The following is a 14,018-nucleotide window of genomic DNA, read 5'->3' on the forward strand; positions in this document are numbered from 1 at the left end:
CACCAGTAGCAGTTCCTAGTGCTTTACTTCTGGGCCCTTCACATGCTGCCTTCTCTACCAAGAAAACCCTCCTCATTGGCTCTGATAACTGCTGTATGTCTTTGGTCTCAATGCTGATATACCTTCCTAGGCAAATCCCATCCATCCACCCCCAAATGAGTAGTTTACCTCTTCAGCATGTTCCCAGAATACCCCAAATCTAACACTATTATGGGATTTATCATACTGTTACACTGTACATATTTAAGCGATTGCCTACTCAAAATTTTCAATAGAACCTTGTAGCCTAACCATCCAAAAATGAAAATTCCAATATATTATGGTGGTTGAGATCAAGTATTTCTGTATCAGACAGACCTGAGTTTGAACTCACGTGGGGCCTAAAGAAGCTGGAACATGGAGACAATAATATTTATTTTACGGCATTTTTGAAAGATTTAATAAGTAAATACACTTGCCACAGCAGCTGGCATGAGGACAAGTTCATAGCCGTTATTTTCATGCTCAGTATCTAATTCATCCCCTACTACTCTATTGAATATAACCCACTCTTCAAGTTGGACTGTTTGGCCTAAAAATAGTCTTAAGTTTTCTCTTCAGCTGAAGTGCCCCATCTCCCAATCTTTGCATATGGAAACCCTTGCCTTCCAAAAACCCCCTGCTAGTGTCACACTTTCCACCTAGCCTTTCTGAGCCTAGACCTGCTTTCTCCCTTCTCTTGGGCAGCCCCCTCGTACTTTTTGGAAAGGGCAGGAGAGACTGATGTTTGCTAATTTTTGTGGCAACCCATACCCCGTATTTTCCCCCAATCCAGAGTGTAGTGTCCCACATGCCACCCAAATGTAAGTATTTTAGAAGCTGGAATATGTATTTTTATTGCTGTCTAACAATATCTAGCACGTGGTAGGCACTCAACAATAGATGTTAAATGAATGAATGAGTTGGCTGTTTCTATTACAAAAGAAAGTCAGCATTCACCTCCTTTACTTTTTCCCAAGAGCAAATTCTATTGACCAAAATTCACTGAAAACTGGAAATTAAAACCGCAATTTTTAAAAATTTATCACATACGAATGTCTCAAGCCTAGTTAGAAGTACCCCCTGCCCCCTACACACATACGCGCACACACACACATACACATACACACACACACACACACATATACACATACACACACACACATACACATGCACACACATACACATACACACAAACACATACAGAGAAACAACTATACTTACACTGTGGCCAATTCATTGAACACTGTGGTCAATTCATAGATGTCAAAAAAAATCTACCAGCAAGAGAGTTTAGAAATCACCAAATGCAAATGATTTATTTTAACCACGTGGTAACCAAGCACAATGGGTAACTTGGTGTCATCAAGGCACTTTTCCTCCATCTCTTCATCTGGAAACTCCAAAGGTAACTGTCCCCTCATCTATGATGCTTTATCCAACTTCTCCAGATACAGTCAGTAACTCTGTCATCTGTGTTCTCTAAGCACTTCATTCCTATGTGAGTTATAACATTTATCAACATGTCCATTTCTCCAAACAGACTGAAGCTCCTAGAGAGCAAAACCTAAGCAAAGTGTAACATAGTGCCTGGTACACACTAGTGGTTTACCACATTGGTTAGCATTAAATAGATAAAGAGTAGTTACTAGAACAGGTGTCTGTGGAAGTCTGAGGCAGGAGGATCACTTAAGCCCAGGAGTTTGAGGCTGCAGTGAGCCATGACCTCAACTGTGAATAGCCACTGCACTCCAGCCTGGGCAATGTAGCAAGACCATTTATCTCAAAAAAAAAAAAAAAAAAAGTGTAGTTACTTGAACTTGCTAATTGATAAATTTGCTTTAGTTTCTATAAGATTACGTGTTACGCTGACGTTCACCATAACCATTTTTTAAGGATATAATGTTTTAGCTAAATTAGGTTTTAAATTTAAAAGATAAAAGAAGCTACATTCTAGTAAATTTTGATAATAATTTTCCTACAAAATATATCCCTGAAATTAGTATACTATACTTCAAATAAGATGTAGGAAGCTTTGTGATTGGCCAGACTTGCAGTGTGTAAATAGGGAACAACTTTGAAACTGCTGCCCAACAGCTGGAGAACTCAGCAGGAGCACTGAAGTAAAAAAACACTTCTATTTCCCCAGGGGCAAAAGGCTACAGCCAAACACAATAGTACAACCAAAACAACAAAAGGAGAAAAAGTGTTTACAGGATTTATCTTGACTCTTTGGGAAGGAAAATAAAATATTACAAGACTTCAATGGAAGTGGCACCATGCCGTCATGCAATCCAAAAGCATTTTAAAATCTGCCCATGATTTTTTCTCTAGTAAACATTTCCAAAAGAGACTGAAACTTGATTTATGTGCGTGAAAGAGAATTAAAGTATACCTCCCTACCTTTTACAACTCACATTAAAACTGTCATAACGCCCTGAAAGTATAGGGGAGAAAGTAAGAGCTGAATTGCTATTTTTCTGACATTAGTAAGCAGTCACACTGTAAAGCCTTTGGATTCTCACAAAAAAAAAAAAAAAAAAAAAAAAAAAAAATCTCAGTTCTCAACTCTCAGGTATGTGTTCATTTTCTAAGACAAACCATTAAAGAAAATATAACAATTTTTAAAATATTTCTTCCTTATACATCAACGCTGTGCAATTCAAAACAAACTATCTGTGTGGGTCAGTGTGTGTATCTATCCATTCATATACAGTCTAAAGAAAAGAAAGTGAATAGGCAAAGAACTTCAAAAACAGCAAAGCTTATCACTCAAGGAAGTTAAAGGAGAATATAGAAAGGTGCCTGGGGTAAGGACCCAGTTGTTTAGAACTGAATTTTAAATGACTACATTTTAAACAAATGCATATGTACATAGACACATACCGTAAATGGTAATATAAAGAGAAGTAATTTTGGGGAAAAGATAAAAGAATGTATAGCCATGTTGCCTAAAAAAGGAATTACGTAAACTGTAAGGAAAAGGTAATACACAAATTTGTTTTTAAATCCTCGTGGAGGCAAGGGCCTAAAATAAAATGTTCCTTAAATGTTACATTTCAAACCAAATACTCAGGCAGCATCTCTCATCCTTCCCTCTCACTAAGTCCCCACAAATCTACCAGCAAGCTCCATCACTCCCACCTTCAAAATACCTTTACCTGGACACTTCTCTCACCCTACAATCACTTAGACTGCAACAATGTCCTCCTAACTGGTTTCACCAAAATCCACGTGACCCCTCCAAACCCTTTATATCACACTATGCTAAGGGCAATACTTACAAAATGAAAATTTGATCATGTCTTTTCCTTAAAGTCGTCACCATTATTTATAAGGTCCTGCATGTTCTGGCTTTTACCTGAAGCCTTGGCCACTCCCACCAGACTCTCCTTCACAGCCTCTTCCCCAGCCATGGTGGGTGGGCTTCTCTCAGTTGCTGCAATGCACTGCATTCTCTCCAGTCTCCACACAGGTGGGACTCTTTGCTTGTATCTCCTGCCAAGCTTTCCTAATGTCAAAATTCCTATGCACTCCTTGGGTAAGACACATTCTTCTAAAACCCCTGTTTTTTTTTCTGGACTTTCCAAACTTAGGATTACATATTGACAAGTATATGTTTCACATCCATCTACCCTAGACTGTAAAAGTCCAGGAAGAAAAGTCCACAATGAAAAGGACTATGACCTCAATCCCTAAGGCATGCCACAGTGAAGTTGCTCAATATCCAGCTGAAGACTGACAGTGTCCTTCAAAATCTCCAGGAAAAAAAGTAAACTTGATGAGCAAGTCCATCTTAGATTTCAGCAATGTGATTATCAGAAAAAACATTTTCCTAAATCTTAAGGTAGAAAAGTAGAGCGGAATGGGGGCTAGTCCTAAAACCCAGTCCAGTACTAAAGTAGAGAATAGAAAATATTAATTATAAAATTCCTCCTCTGATTATTATATACTATATCTAAGGAATTTGTCATATACTTTGTAACCCTATGGTTCCTCACAGAATGTTGTAAATATGGTTAGCATTTAATGAATATTTGATGAACAACCATTTTTAAGATAAAATATGAAACCAAAGTGAAGTGACAACTTTAAGACCTTGAAATGTGAGATCAGGTCCAGATGTTGTCCTTACATGGTCCTGTCCTGAACGATCAGAAAGACAGTCATGTTTGAAATCATATAATTTCTTTCAGCTTGATCATTAGTAACAACATATGCAGCTTTTAAAATTATTAACATCCTGTAAGATTTATTATCTTCTAAACAAATATTGTATAAGCCAACTCTAACTGCTTCTTGGTTTATGAAAAGCAAAAGTGTTACAAAGCTATAATAAACTAATGATGTTATAAATAAACTAATGATGTATATAATAAACTAATGTGACATTTTCAGGTGTGGCTTTTAGAATTAGTCTCATAATACAATTATTTATAAACCAAGAAGAATATAATTTTTCTCACAAAATCTTACTCAAAATATAATTGTGCTTGGCATTACATAAACCAAAGAAGGCCAAGTGGTTCTGGAATCAGTAAAACATTACAGGTAACAAACATAAAGTTACTTATAAAACAAATAACATCCAAAAAGTACACCATAATAACTCTAAGCCAAAACCCTCCCACATGCACAATAGTATGTGATTAATCACTTATAAAATTGCCTTATGTCAGCTGTCAGAATTGAAGATGGCTATATGCTATACTACCAGCAAGTATTCACATTAGAGGGAAAAAGTAAACATGTATGATCCAGTCAGTAGCAGAACACTAATTTCAACATTAATCATTTTATGATCCCAGGAAGAGGAGGAAAGAAGTAACATTAAGCTCACTTTTAAACTATTTTTAATTTAAGTATGCCTGGCTATATATACTTTAAAAATAACCATTTTACGCTGAGCTTGGTGGTTCACACTTAATATACCAGCTACTCTGGAGGCTGAGTCAGGACGATCCCTTGAGCCCAGGAGTTTGAGATCAGCCTGGGCAACATAGGGAGACTCTGTCTTTAATAATAATAATAATAATAATAATAATAATAATTTGAACACAAACTAGACTGAAAATAGGTTGCTCTAAATACTTGAGATTTTTATCTTGGTTTGAAATGAGTAAATAGAAAATGTCAAATTTCAATCAGATAAACATTAAAATGAGAGGGTCACCCATTTAAACACCTTGGCTTCCTTGTTTTGATTGAATTCGTCCTATTTCCCCTCTTTTAAAATTTCTTACTCCGTCATTCTTATACCTTCTCTCCCATTATTACACATCCCAGTATTAATACATCCCTATTTTGATGAGCTCTGTCCTCTTAATTTGGATCCAAATTTTAAGTAATTATCACCTACCAAAAAGGTTTTTTTTTTTTTTTCCTTTCTATTAGATGTAGCTAACAAATAAACAGTAAAATCTCAGTAACTGGAGGTGGAGTGAGAAGACTAAAAATCACTTTAAAATCTGAATTGCAGAACATTTTAAAATAATATGTTGTGTATATTATGAAGTATTTTTAACAATAAGTAGTTTTAACAACATGTTGACTAAAATACGTCCTAAAGGATTTTTCTCGAGTAGATTTAGATACTTTGCTTTTAGCATACTGTTTATGTCTGAATTGTAAAAAAAATAATAATAATTTTCTTAGGAGCTGTAAATAAATCCCCTGAAACTGTAGTCATCCCGCTTCCTTAACACTCTTTTTCTGTCAACAATGTTAAAAAGACAAATCATAGCCTAGCTTCCATTACAAGCACTCTCCCATCCAAACTATGGACAGTTTGCACTTTCAAAACAGAGCCCTTCCCATCCTGGGCTCCTGGATACTGAGGGGACTTTTCAGGCCTGCCTCTCATTGATACAGCCCAGAGAATCTACATTTGAAATATTTATTTAAGAAACCTCATCACTCGGAAGAATACTGGCTTTTCTTGCCCACTTAAACGAACCAGCTCCCTCCAACCCATGGGGAAGACATTTACTCAGTTCAATAAACAGCACTTGGCAAAGAGCCCTTCCTCTACTTTATTTGCATCCCAATGTCCTCCTCTGCTTTTAGCAAGATGAGGCTAAGGGAATGCTGGAGAACAGTGGCATCAATGCTCCTCTGTCCAGATAACTGTCTGATCCTCTAAAGGTTGAGAAATATATCTAAGTATGACAATGTGCATAACTCAAAGTTTTCAGGATATATACTGAATTACAAGGTTATGCCACACTGATACATAAAATGCAAAATATATATTTTTATAATTATATTCTGGAATTAGGCCACAGAATAAATATGGAATAAAATCATATTATCTTGACAAAAAACTCAGCTGGATGCCCACACATAGATAGATAAATAGAATGAATGGCAGAGAGAGAGAAGACAGGCAGCAGACAGCTACTCTGCTAGCTATTTTCAATTACTGAAATAGCTCTACTCACAAGTTTTACAGTTGATTGGAGGTTTTGTATATCTTTTTTGTTCCTTTGTTGTTGTTGTTTTTAAGTCTTGGATATATTTTTATTCGTCAAAATTATTTCGATGTTCCATTGAGTATCACCATGGGTATTTCAACATAAATTTTAAATCAAGTTTTATTTACGTGGTATTATTTTGTTTTAAAATCAATATGCAGCTTTATTTGAAGACAAATGTGAATAACGAGTTCATACAGGTATGTCCAAAGTACATTTGCCTTCCATTGTTTTTGTCAAGAGTAACACCAAAATAGGAAAAGTAAATATAAAAAATAAAAAATAAAAAAACCTTAGCTTTATTCACAACATCTTGTCATAAAGAAGAAACAAAAGACTATGTAAAAAGTACTCAACAGGACTGATCTCTACACGTGAAACACTGAATTGTAAATCTTCAGGTTCAAAAAATATTTTAAAAGACAATCCAGTCTTCTCAAGTCAAACCTGGTAGTCAATTAGCATTTGAAGAGCCAAAGAGCAAGGCATTACAATCATAGTAACTTACATATGTGTAGCTCAATTTGGAAAAGAATATCAACATAAATTACCCAGTTGGATTCTCACAACCCTGTGAACATCTACAAATTATACATGAATTGAGGATAAGGAAACAGGCAATACACGTTAAATTACTCATTTACCAAATTACGCAAACTCTGTGCTCTTTGCACTGTACCAGGAAATGCCACGACATAATAGTTAAGAGAATAAACTTGGTGCTTATAAAGTTGTGTGAATAGGATTTATAGTGAACACTGTATGAAACAAGTATAGTAGCTTTCCCACATTTTTGGGTGGACCCACAATTAGAAATTCTCTTTGCGTTGTGACTCAGTACACAGACACATAAAGATATATAAATCTATTCCATTAAAACCAAAGTTTCATGAAACAATACTTTTTTCTTCCTCTAGGAAATGTATGATTATCTTTTTTATTGTTTTTGTTATATTATATTCTATTTCATGGTTGGTCTGTTTTTTTCCTTAAGCTGGTTGCTACTTACTGAATTGAATTCAGTACTCACCAAATGGGTGGTTACATACAATTTGAAAATAATGAGCTGATACTTAGCTCAATGCTAGGACCAGTAAACACTAAAATGTTAGTTATTGAAAATAATTTTTAAAGTTATGTCCCTATAGGTTGGTGGACTCAAAACATTCAAAAGGGATACAATGTTTACCTCTGAAATACTCAGGCAAGACATGTAAACAGCCTAGAGAAACATATACCAATGGCTTCAGTGTCTGATGCAGAGGCAGGTAAAATCCTGATGCTCATGTATTGTTGTCATTATGTCATCAGGCTGCAGTGAAGGAGTGGCTAAATATAGTGAGAAATGAACTAAAAATCTTTATCAGGCCCTGCTGAATAAACAGAATGTTGAAATACAGAGTAAAACAAATTAGAAGTTGTCTGTCAAAAACAGATGCTCTAAAATGGGTCATCCTCGTTAATATAATCATGTGATTAACTGAAAATTTTGGGGGGATGTTGAGGGGGGAGTCTCATTTCAATCACTGTGGCCACTACTGGTAAGCTTTCCAGCCTTATGAATTACAATTTACCTAGCATAATTACATCTTTGATTATGCTTAGCTAATTCAGCCATCACTCTGAATATCAATTAATTGTTAAACTATTATAGGCATAAAGGTAAGAGATTGAGTTTAACATCTACTGACCCCAGGTCATACAGTAGAGACTGATTTTTAAAAATAAGTCCCTGAGAGTTTATATGAACACATGTCTTTTTCCTATTATATAACCATTTAAGTGCAGAAAACAAAGCTTCCAAACAACTTAGTACTACACCTTTATTAATTCTGAATATGATTTGTCTCTATGTCTTCTCCCACTCAGTTTCCTCAAGGAGAAGGACTATACTAACTGAGAAGAGTTAAAAATCTACATATTGTTTTGCACAGTCTGGGAAATATTTGTTGTGAAATCTATACCCTGTTGCCTGGGATAAGTGCAGTGGCATAATCTTGACTCACTGCAACCTCCGCCTCTTGGGCTCAAGCGATCCTCCTGCCTCAGCCTCCCACGTAGGCTGGGACTACAGGTGCGTGCCACCACACCCAGCTAATTTTTTATTTTTCGTAGAGACAGGGTTTCACCACATTGGCCAGGCTGGTCTCAAACTCCTGACCTCAAATGATCCACCTGCCTCAGCCTTCCAAAGTGCTGGGATTACAGGCGTGAGCCACCAGGCCCAGTCTGAAATCTATGTTTAAACTGTAAAGTTTGGAATGCTTCCAAATTCTTGAAATTGTTCATATATAAGGCAAAGTAAATTTTTTTCCAACTACAAGATAAAAGATTTTATATAAGATATACAAAGAGAAATCATACGGAGAAAATCCATTTTCCCAAAATAAGTAATAAGTCACTTGGGGACTGTCAGCACTTTGTCATATATTACTAAACTCAAATCACACACTCACAAACACACACACACACACCCTTCCCATTAAAAGGGAAAAAAATACATATACAACATATTCACAACCTGCCAATTTCAAGAATTTTTTTACAATATACCTTAACATGTGAGTATCTTAGTTTTAGACACTAGGTTTTTTGTGGGCAGAGCCTAACAAAGCATGTGGAGCACAGGAATTTCCATTTAGCGCTACATTAATCTTACATGACATTTTTTGGAACATGAAATATTTTTGTCCTACATAAACAAATATTATAAGAGCGTATATTAAAACAACATTCCATTTTTCTAACACTGATAGAGATTAAATAATGAAAGAATTTTAAAATTTAAGGGAAATAATCAAAAGTAACTTTAGCTAATAAATAGTAATAACTGCTTACAAGTAACTGATAATTCAGTAGAAAATAATGATAAAAGACGATTAAATCAAAAGCTCAAATGCAGTATTAAGATTAAAAACATGCTTTATATTTAATAATGTATATTTTGTAGATGTTAACAATTTCACATACATACACCCAGAATAAAATTCCATCAAAGTGGCAATGTATATCAGAATTGGATGAAAATCTACCTACTTTTACTGACATGTTGATTCTTCCAATATTTCTGAATAACTTAAATATTGGGTGCTCTTGTGAGCCACAAGAGGTTTGTTAGTACAAAGATTATGTAGTAACTTACAAGCAACATTTGCTGAAAACGCACTACCTACTGTGTAGTATTTGGGAAATATGGTGTTTAGCATGAAAAATGTCCATAATTCAAAGACATTGAAAAGTTTATCTTTTACATAGTCCTAGCAGTACTTAAGTTAACAGGCCTTAAAGAGAGCTTGAATAGTCATATCAATACCTGAGACCAAGGAAAGTCAATTCTGTACAGTGGGGAAATTTGAGTTAAACAGAAAAACAGTCTTCTTCTTGGGGACTTATTCCTGAGATTAAGCTCCACAGTGGATGCACCAAAGCCTTCTGACATCAACATTTTGTATCAATGAACCTAAAGTTTCTTGATAACCAAACCCCCACCAGGAATTTCAAAATGGACCAGGTTTTCTTACACTAAACTGTTCAATTAGGAAAGTGTTACAGAAAGATCCCATAATTAAAGAGGATTATCTCACTGGATTCCTCACACCCATATCCCAAATTATAAGGCATGGAGTAGTGGGCTGAAACCAGCCTATACCAGCTCCTGAAAGTCAGTTGCTAAAATGTTCAGGAATTTTGTGGGTCAGTTATTAGTCACAACTGTTACTTAAAATTAAATTGTATAAACTTACATTTAAATGAATTATATTAAAAACAGAGGTAATAAATCAAAACTTATTTCTTTCTAATTATATTACTATTAATTATATTTGCAGGATATTTACTTCTCTTGTATCCGTATGGCGGAGATACTAAATAAGAGTGTGTTACTATGCATCTCTTCCTAATTTTGGGCTCAGTGATGTCACATTGGTCCTTTGAATTCAGCCATGGTGGCAGTATTTATACCATGGAAACTGACAAGTGCTAAAACCTGAACTTTGGCCCGGCATGGTGGTTCACGCCTGTAATCCCAGCACTTTGGGAGGCTGAGGCAGGCAGATCATGAGGTCAGGAGTTTGAGACTAGCCTGGCCAACATGGTGAAACCCCATCTCTACTAAAAATACAAAAATTATCTGGGCATAATGGCACATGCCTGTAATCCCAACTACTCAGGAGGCTGAGGCAGGAGAATCACTTGAAGCCAGGAGGCAGAGGTTGCGATGAACTGAGATCGCGCCACTGCACTCCAGCCTGGGTGACAGAGCAAGACTCCATCTCAAAACAAACAAACAAAAACCTGAACTTTTTGGCTTCAGAGCGGATTATTAAACATTACCACCATGACTATTACTTCCTCATTTTCCCAAGTACGTTTTGTGCCCGTTCATAAGGATTTTGCCAATTGATGGCCTGATGGTACTTTTTGTACCTCCCACTCTTAATTATATCTTACTTATTTCTAGATCTTCTAAATAGTCTGTAAGGTCATTAAGTGCAGGGACTTAGTCAAGTACATCATTTTGCCCTCTGTGCTATACACACTGCCTGGCACAATGAGCATGCATTTACTATTTGATTAACTTAACCAAACTAACATGAAAGAAATCAGATAAACTCTGTCATACATATTTTGTTGAATGAAGAGACCACTAGCTCACCAGCCTAACTTTATGTATTTTTTTTTTTTTTTACAGACAAGGTCTTTCTCCGTTGCGCAAGCTAGAGTGCAGGACCCAATCATCTCTCACTGCAGCCTTTAACTACTGAGCTCAAGCAATCCTCCAGCCTCAGCATCCAAAATAGCTGGGACTACAAGCATGCACCACTATGCCTGGTTATTATTATTTTTTTGTGCGTGTAGAGACAAGGGCTTGCTATTTTTGCCTACCAGACTAACTTTATTAGGGATAGTAATCAATCCTATAAATGCACAAATCAATGGTTCCTGCCCCAATAAGGTGTTGCCAACAAGACCATATTAACAACTCAGACTGATATCGCTTGTTTTAACAAGCTTTGAAGGATATTATATTTGACATTCTGTCATAAATGCCAAAGTGTACAGAATAGATATATCCTTTTTGTCATTGCTCACATAAAAGACAACATGTGATGCAACTGTAATGCCAATAAATCAGGTGACAAGAACAATAAGAGTCTTGACCTAAAAGGACACCTCTTATTCTTTCAAAGCATTAGCCTCTGGAAAGGTAAATGCTGATACGACATCCTGCCCCTTCTCTGTTCCCTACCCTTTACTTGACTACATTTGAAAGCAACAGGAAAAACTCTTAACAAAATTATATGCTTTTCTAAAATGTGTTGGCAACTGGAAGCAGCCTGTAGTATAACTGTCAATGAGCAAGGAGCAAGGATTGAGTACTTTCAGCCAATGGTGTGCCAAACTGTGAACAAACTGTGGAGTCCAGGAAAGATCTCAAGTGGATACTTCAGTGAACAGTAAGTAACTGAGAAATTCAAAGGATTGCCCTACAGACTCCTGAACCTAAATTAAAGGTAAAAATAACAGCCCTCAAAGCAATTAGCAGGCTTCACCTGGGATCTGTATTCCTGGTAAGAATTAGCTAGGAAAGGGCACAATGTACTTTGCAAAATCTGAAATGTTGCCTAAGGAGTAAGCCATCAGAGCACCTGGGTTCTTCTGGCGATCTCGGCGCTCACCTTTCCTGATTGTGGGTTTGTCCAATACCCTAGTGCAAATAGATTGAAAGTCAGAGCCTGAATCACACTGGTTAAAATTTATGGCTTCTCATGTACATTATCATATTTAAGCATACCACTATCTAGTGTTTTCATTATATAGATCTCCCATTCTCAGTTACTCATTTTCTGATTCAGTATCCTTTAGGTATTATTGTGATGAACATATGCAGCAGCCTGCTTTCCAAATAATAAGTGAGCCATGATTCTGGGGTCCAGGACAAGCATGTATATATCCCTATTTTTAGAACTGTTTCATATTTAAATTTAGATGTGCCATAGAATTTGTGAAGTTTTGTTAATGCTCCTTTTATTAAGACTGAATCTGGTCAACCAGTACACCAAAATGGTAACAACTTAAGAAGTTTACTTTTTTTTTATTTCTTTTGCGATGGAGTCTCACTCTGTCACCAGGCTGGAGAGTAGTGGCGCAATGTCGGCTTACTGCAACTTCTGCCTCCCGGGTTCAAGCGATTCTCCTGCCTCAGCCTCCTGAGTAGCTGGGACTACAGGTGTGTGCCACCACGCCCAACTAAATTTTGTACTTTTAGTAGAGATGGGGTTTCACCATGTTGGCCAGATGGTCTAGATTTCCTGGCCTCATGATCCACCCACCTCAGCCTCCCAAAGTTCTGGGATTACAGGTGTGAGCCACCACTCCCGGCCTAAGAAATTTAATTTTTAAATGAAGATGAGTAGCCGGGCGGTGGTTCACGCCTATAATCCCAACACTTTGGGAGGCCGAGGCAGGCCGATCACTTAAGGTCGGGAGCTCAAGACCTGCCTGACCAACAGGAAGAAACCCCATCTCTACTAAAAATACAAAATTAGCCATGCGTGGTGGCACACGCTTGCAATCCCAGAACTTTGGGAGGCTACTCGGGAGGCTGAGGCAGGAGAATCACTTGAACCTGGGAGGCAGAGATTGCAGTAAACCGAGATCATGCCATTGCACTCCTGCCAGGGCAACAACAGCGAAACTTTGTCTCAAAAAAGATAAACGAATACACAAAATAAAAAATAACTGAAGATGAGTTTATGAAGACAGTTGCTGCCACCACAATCACAAAGAAGACCTAGGTTAGTAGGAGCATCCAGTCAGAACACAAAGTTGCAAATACTGTAAGGACATTGGAAGGACATTATCTCAGTGAGATTCCAGCCTGCAGTGCAAAGAGCTTCTCTGGTAAGAAAGTTAACACGGGTTTCTAATATCTGGACTGCACAAGTGTTACACAAGGAAAAGAGAAGTTTGTGTCAATTAAAGCTAGAAAAGATAGTGTTAAAAAGTTGGAAAAATAAAAGAAATCTAAAGCTCGAGTCAAACATAAAATCCTTCTCAAAGTTTGGAAAGGCTTTCCTCTGTGTTGACAGGCCAAGGAGCAATTCTGCAAATGAGCTAATAATTGTCAAAACTTTAGCCAGACCTTTCCACCACATGTGCCAGGACTAAGTGGCTTTACTCAGAGGATAGCAGCTTGAAAAAGTCTTGGGGTTCAAATAGATTTGAAACTACCTCATTGCTTTGTGAACTAAGGAAAATTAAGCAGCTAGACAACCTTCAAAAAGAAAAATGTTATATACAATTCATAAACACATGTTCTAAAGGCCAGTGCATTTGTTTAGCATATGTGTCAAATGCAAACAGAAGCAATGCTGATATTCCTTCCTCATTCTATAACCATTGGGGAAACAATATACCAACATCCTGAGGCATTAAAGAGATCCCTCTTATCTTGTTGATTAATTCTAATTATCTCATTCTAAATCTGAGTGCCACTCCCAGATAGGACATAATACTTACTGGGAT

General features: G+C 36.8%; 1 protein-coding gene across 2 annotated transcripts in view; it reads right to left on the reverse strand.

Annotated features, from left to right (window-relative positions):
- Positions 1 to 14,018, reverse strand: part of PTPRK (protein tyrosine phosphatase receptor type K) — a 559,982-nt gene that overhangs the window by 531,821 nt on the left and 14,143 nt on the right. The window lies entirely within an intron of this gene.

The sequence above is a fragment of the Macaca mulatta genome, chromosome 4, assembly GCF_049350105.2.
Source record: "Macaca mulatta isolate MMU2019108-1 chromosome 4, T2T-MMU8v2.0, whole genome shotgun sequence".
Taxonomy (NCBI): Eukaryota; Metazoa; Chordata; class Mammalia; order Primates; family Cercopithecidae; genus Macaca; species Macaca mulatta.